We start from the raw sequence: 7311 nt of genomic DNA on the forward strand, positions 1-7311 counted from the left end.
AGTACAAAAAGGCACCAATCAGATGCAAGCCCTTAACATGTCACTGCCATTAGTACACCTTGCTTTGAGGCTGGGCTGCCTCCTTAATGAATACATTTTAGCAATGTAAAATATTTAATTAAGCCACTCACAATAAAGGTTATCGTTTAGTTATTGGTTCAGATATATATATATATATTTATATATATATATATATATATGTATATATTTATATATATTCTAAAAGATTGGAGCGGGTGCTTCTGCTAACGTACTGAACTGTCCTATGTAGCAACTTCAAAAAAAGCCGGCACGGGGCACAGTAGGTGTCTTTACTAGCTCAACGTTTCGGCTTCCCAGTGGAAGAGCTCTTGAAAACGGCTCCATTGGGGAAGCCGAAACGTTGACACATTTATTGTACCATTTGGCGTGCCTCTTCTGGTGACGACGAGAGGCAGAGCAATACGTTCCCGGCTTCTCTGGCCTCCAATGGATGAGCAAACGAGTAAACATTTCAATTTCCTCTCCTGTGTCTCCGTGGGAATGGCCAGGAAGGTTCCTGCTTGGGAACGAGCCTTGTACCTGTTTGCACGGTGAATGACTTAGTTGGCATAAACCACCTGTCCCTAATTTTCAAGAGGGAATCGAGTGGACTTTGGAGCCTCCTTTCTGATTTTATAATCTCAGCGGGAATCTCACAACTGTCTTTTTGTTTTTTTTTAGCTCAATGTAATTGTATGGCTTGTTAGTTGATGTAGCTTTTACCATGTCCGAGTGCTATTTTCTCTGAAGAACAACGGGATATAACTTGTTAACCAATTCAAGACCGTGTAGGTAATCAGTATTATATGCTGCTTTTACCTTGATTTGTTTCGTGTTTTTTCTAGTAGAACAACGGAAACCTTTTTCTTGTCTTTATACACAATAAACTTGTAATGTTTTCTTCTTCTTCAAAAAAAAACCCAGAAGTAGAAAAGATGCAAGGTGTCTAAACTTACAATATATTGTGTTATATTAATCTATATACAATTAATAACTGTAATGATGATAAACATTTAAAAAATTGGGGTGTGTGCCGAGCGTGTGTGTTCTAAGTCAAACGTCTTTGCATTGTCACAAAAATTGTGTTTTGATTTGTATGATTTACATTCAATAAGATACTTTACATTCCAAAATATATGAATCTTTCTTTAGTTATGATAAATCAATTAGATAGTGTATTCCAACTGATAGCATGGAAATTTCGACACAAACAAAAAATTATTTAATTGAATTAAAAACATCACTATCACAAATACAATTTCTGTGACGAAACACACAGACGTGTCACTTACAATGCACGTGCTCAGCACACACTTTTTTTGTAGTGGCTGGGCTAGAATGGGTTAAGTTAGTCATTAGGGGACTTGGAGAAGTCCTAGTCCACCTAGACACCCTTCTACCCTCGGTGAAATACCTGGATTTTGCCATGTTTTTATCATTGGGATTATTTTCTGGTTATGTGTACTTTTACTTTGTATAACTATGTGCGAGGAGGTTAGCACGGAGTTCCCTAACTTCACCGAATAAGCGCCAGGCCCCAGAAGAAACAAGAGAAACCCATCGAGGATGATGGACGCCCTTCACATCTGCAATTACATGACGGTTCGCGGCTGAGATCTAACACCATATCGAACCTTTGATGGACTGTGCCAGCTATGAACATACTGACGTAATGTCAGCCTGAACCATGCTGTGATGTATGCCCTGTGGCTTTATTTTGTCGTGCTCAGTTTGCATTTGAGTATGTGTGGCTATATACTGTTCCCCCTTTTTTCTCTGCTGTCCGTTCGAATACCACTTCTCATTTTTTTAACTAAGACCAAGTTTAGTCCGTTAAAGGGCCAGCCCCTCGTAGGACCCAAGTGACCTGACAGCGATGTGTTTAATGGGTTAAAACAGGGGTGCGCAATGTTCCTGAGCTGCGCCTTCCTGCCTGGCAGCCCCAGCGCTCGCACCCCCTCTCCTAGGACTCGGCATCAAATGACCCCGCAGCGTCATTTGACTCTGCGTTGCCATGGCAACGTGTCATTGAGCCGGCAGATTGCAGGTAAGGGAGTTGGAGGCCTTAGGCCTCCCCCAGCATTAAATTTAAATGCCTTGGGGAAGAGCATGGGGTCTCTGTAACTGCCGCCGCGCACCCTTGGGTTAAATGGACAGTCCCACATAGAAACAAAGTGACCTAATGACAAGGATACAGCGGATTACAGGTGACAGGTCCTCTTACCAAAAAATACAATCATTTAAATTATTTGTATAAGTTTTAATGTTCCAGAAGATTGATACAATTTTAGCTATTCTCTATCGTCTTCCAACAAAATGAACACATGAAAATGTCATTATGATGGATTAGGGTTCTTCTCAAGGATGTCTTCTTTCTACCCCCTTTGTATCTAAAGCCCTCTCCCGCCTTAAACCTTTCTCACCGACTGCCCCTCACCTCTGGTATGCCCTTCCCTCAGTACCCGACTAGCAACCTCTCTATCCACCTTTAAGACCCACCTTAAGACACTTGCTTAAAGAAGCATACGAATAGCACTGTGGATATTCTGAACACGATACATAAAGCTTGGCCCCCTGCAGACGCACTTACCAGATCTCCCTCCTGCTGTCTCTGTACGTTCTCCCTACATACCAATTAGACTGTAAGCTCCTCGGGGCAGGGACTCCTCTTCCGAAATGTTACTTTTATGTCTAAAGCACTTACTCCCATGCTGTTATTTATATTATCTGTTATTTATTTGATTGCCACATGTATTACTACTGTGAAGCGCTATGTACATTAATGGCGCTATATAAATAAGACATACAATACAATACAATTATGATGTCCCTAATAACCAAACCACTGCAGACAAACCGATCAGAAGACAAACACATGGAAAACAACGAGTCACATCTGTAAGGGGCATTACATGTTTTTAAAACCAGCAAATTACACACATGGGCAGTGTTACAAAAAAAATACTATTTATGTCTGCTAAGGCGGCCTGCCCGTCCAGCGTTACACAACTTTAAACACCAAATTACATTACAAAACAAAAAGGTCATTTTTTTTTATCCCGTCACGTCCTCTTGACTTAACCCATTTTATTTTTCCGTTCTTTCTGTCGCCACAAGACTCTTCCCGCAACAGATTTACATTCTTTTATTCCACACCCGCGTCAGATACAGTAAGAGGAAGGAGGAGCAGCCTTCTGTTCCCTCTATTCGACGTCGTCGTCTTCTCTTCGTTAAAGTCGTCCTTATCAACGTCAGAGGAGGCGGCGCCGTCATCACCGTGCACGCCCATGCCTGATGCTGAACCTGCGAACTGCAAAAAAAGAGACAACACGCAATGTTCAAATCCCTCGGAGGCATGGCCGCTGCTGGGATTTATTTTGCCCTCCGCTAGTTATGCTCTGAACGCTTATTGATCCCCCTAACGAGTGCAGTGTACGCAACATTAAACTCCTGAGCACGTCCCGGGACTACTTTATTTACGAGGCCCAGCGAGAATGACGATGGCACAGCTATAGGATTGGGAAGTACTAGACTGTTTCAAGAAAGAGGATGCTGGAAAGAGGAATACTTGGCCCAAACCCGTTATAGGAGGGCAGTTTTCACTGAATTGATGCTTTCCTGAGGCTCCCAAACGCTTAGAAATGTGGGGAAAGCGTCAGATTGAATACTGGTCAGCTTTTCCATCAGAAAGGACTCTCCATAACCTAGATTTAACTGGCTGAACTGATGGCCCGTTGGGTTTCTTCAGGCCATCGTTATCCTCACACCTAACTGCCGTACGATTCATTTATTCTCGGATCTATGCAAATGATCTAACGGTTTACATAGAAGTGCCGCCCAGGGATCTAGAGAGAATCAGAGACAAGAATATCCTGGAGTTGATTGGATCACGTGGACACACAAAGTACTAGAGATCTATTCATGTGTAAGGAACGAGACAAGACCCGTGGTCCTGAGTATACTATTCCCCCCCCCACCCCCTTCCAACACCTCTTTTTCCATCTCTCCTTTTACTCTCTATCCTTTCTTTTCTCCTTTCTAACTACCTTTTCAGGTTTTTAAGTCCCATAATATCACCAAGTTGGTTCCTACTGGTTAGGACGCACCCGAGCTTGTTCACAGATGGGCAGATAAAAACCTACTTTTGTTTATATTTACTAAAGGGAAAATAGCTATATCAGATGTGTTAATTTTGGTTTAACAAAGTAATGTATGAAACCTATATATCCTGATATTTGCATTTAAGATAATGTTGTTTTCCCTTCTGAAAACATTTGAGTACGAAAAAAAAAAAAAAGAATATCCCGGAGTAGAAGAATATCAAGAAGATCCACCCATAGCCTCAGGTCACTGGGCACTGCCACCACGTGTAGGGAAGAGCCTAACTGGCCGCAGCGTTGTGTGCACAATGATGAAGATCCACCCATAGCCTCAAGGTCACTGGGCACTGCCACCACGTGTAGGGAAGAGCCTAACTGGCCGCAGCGTTGTGTGCACAATGATGAAGATCCACCCATAGCCTCAAGGTCACTGGGCACTGCCACCACGTGTAGGGAAGAGCCTAACTGGCCGCAGCGTTGTGTGCACAATGAAGAAGAATTTCCATGGTACTTGGGTTTGACAGGAGTGAGATACCACTGGTGGAGCAGCTTAATTTGGCATTCCCTTTTATCGAGACACAGAAGGAGCGTTTTCGCTATTCTCTCGAGCATATCTTCCCGATCTTTTTGCCCAAATCATTTTCCAATTTGGATACAAGTCTGGGGGATCACTGACCGAAAATCATACTGTCCAAGGAAGAAAATGACCCACTGTGGAGTCCCCACACACCCACACACCCACACACCCACACGCCCCCGCTCGCCCTGCCCCCCTCCCCCTTCTTCACCTTCATGGAATACCTGGCTGGCATCTTGTTCTTGCTGCCCTTCGGCCTTCCTCTCACCAGTTTTGGGGTCACCGATCCATTGCTGTGCAGCAGTTTTCTGGGTCTCCCTCGCCCGAGGATCGCCACCTGTTGCTTGAGAAAAGGGGACGATAACCCGGGTGCGATGTCCATATAGGGGGGATTGGGGCGATACAGGGGTATCATTTCATATGGCGGGTAGGGGGAGCACAATATACCCGGGGTGTGAAGTCATACAGGGGGAAAATAAGTAGGGTGCAATGCCATATGGAGGAGCGATAGTGTGATGTCACGGGTGAGAGAGCCAAAATGTGACATCACAGAATGTGCTAAAAAGATATGATATCCCCAGTTGCCGCCAGTGTAATGTTAACGCAGGTACTGTAGCTCTTCCCTCTTCCGCTCAACCTTCAGGGAAGGGATCCTGTTTTTGCTGCCCTTTGGTCTCCCACTCCCCCGTTTTGGAGTCTGTGCCCCAGGATCTGCTCCTGTGATGACACACCCCTGAAGGAAATAAAACAGGCTGCATGACTATGAGATTCCCAACAAGGAAGTTAATCTCTTATAATTGGGAGATAACACCCTTAATTATTCACAATTCTGGACATGTTTATATCATATACAAACGAATGTTTTTTTTTTTTATACATACAGGTGTGATGTATACACACATTGTACCCGTGTGTGCATACATAGTCACTAGATCTGTTCACAGGTCAAAGATATAGATATCACACACACGATCAGTTCTATGCATAGTTACACGAGCTCATTATTTTGTACACACGTACACACACACACCTCCTATAATTGGGGGCCAACTCCCTTAATTATGCACAATTCTAGACATGTTTTAAGTCACATACAAACTGATGTTTTTTTAATACATACACGTGATGTATACACACATTGTACGTGTGTGTGCGCATACATAGAGAGTCACTAGTTCTTTTCACAGGTCAAAGTTATACAGATATTTACAGATGATATATACAGATTATATATATATATATATATATACACACACACACACACACACACACACACACGGATACAGACACACACCTTTCATATCCTTATCTCACTACCTCAAAATGGTGGCGTTCAAGAAGATGTATAGTGGCACTAACACCGGAAGGTTTAACCGTACTATGAAAGCTTGAACAATATACCCGGCTAAAATTAGTGCTCGTCAACATGCAAATGAGGACGGGCAATGGCACATAAGGCCTCAACCCCCAAATACACCAAAAAGCAACGACCCTTAGTCTCCGGAGGCTGGAGTGTCCTGTGACAGCGATCAGGAATAAGGTAGGAAGTTAGAGGGTGCAAGAGACCCCAGTGGTTACACAAACCTAAACCAGGCTACCTACACCTGCCGGACTCTCCAGTGAAGCCGCACGGCAAGAACCGGGAGCTGAGCGTGAAAAGAATTAAATGGGATATTGTTGGCTTTAGGGAACTTAGAAGAAAAGATGAAGGCCTCATTGAGCCTCACAAGCGGACACCTATTCTATTACAGAGGTACAGATTAATGGAAGAATCAGTGGAGAAGGCTTCATCATTAACAAGAGATGGAGACACAAACATAGTGGAGTATGAAAGCTCATCGGAAAGAGCAGTCAGAATAGTCATTCAGGTAACCGAGATTCAGGCTTCAAATAACCCAAGTGTAATCTCCAACATCAAGTCACACGGACAATGACGTGGAGACTTCTACCATGAAACCAACCAACTCAACATCAGGTCACACGGACAATGCAGTGGAGACTTCTACCATGAAATCATCCAACTCAACATCAAGTCACACGGACAATGCAGTGGAGACTTCTACCATGAAATCATCCAACTCCTTCAAATTCTTTATGGGGCAAGTTACCCAGCTACCTGAACAAGCTCCTCACCCCTACCACATGCAGCACCTATCATCTGAGATCAGACTCCAAAAGACTGTTCATGGTCCCAAGGCTCAACAAAGTATCCGGACGTTCCTCCTTCTCTTACCGTGCACCCAAGAACTGGAACAACCTACCAGAGACTCTCACATCCACCACCAGTTTAAGTTCTTTCAAATCTAAGGCTGTCTCACATTTTAATCTGGTCTGTAACTGTTTCATACGCCCATAATATTTATTATCTTTAACTGTGCATGCAATGTCTTGTATATAATGTATACCCTGTTAATTTATGTAACTATTTGTAACCATCGTATTATTTGTCTTACTCTGTGCCCAGGACATACTTGAAAATGAGAGGTAACTCAATGTATTACTCCTCTGGTAAAATATTTTTATAAATAAATAATACACTCAACATCAAGTCACACGGACAATGACGTGGAGACTTCTACCATGAAATGAACCAACTTACCAACAAAAGAAATT

At 43.1% G+C, this 7311-nt stretch overlaps 1 protein-coding gene and 1 long non-coding RNA gene across 2 annotated transcripts in view; both read right to left on the reverse strand.

Moving 5' to 3' along the window:
- Window positions 1–7311, reverse strand: part of LOC142474739 (uncharacterized) — a 94211-nt gene that overhangs the window by 39585 nt on the left and 47315 nt on the right. The window lies entirely within an intron of this gene.
- LOC142474740 (uncharacterized) lies at window positions 3311–5913 on the reverse strand. The gene is made up of 3 exons (XR_012790605.1): window positions 5336–5913; window positions 4910–5041; window positions 3311–3331 (listed from the first exon to the last, which is right to left on the reverse strand). It is a non-coding gene; the product is annotated as an uncharacterized LOC142474740 (long non-coding RNA).

This window comes from Ascaphus truei (assembly GCF_040206685.1).
Source record: "Ascaphus truei isolate aAscTru1 chromosome 20 unlocalized genomic scaffold, aAscTru1.hap1 SUPER_20_unloc_3, whole genome shotgun sequence".
Classification (NCBI taxonomy): domain Eukaryota; kingdom Metazoa; phylum Chordata; class Amphibia; order Anura; family Ascaphidae; genus Ascaphus; species Ascaphus truei.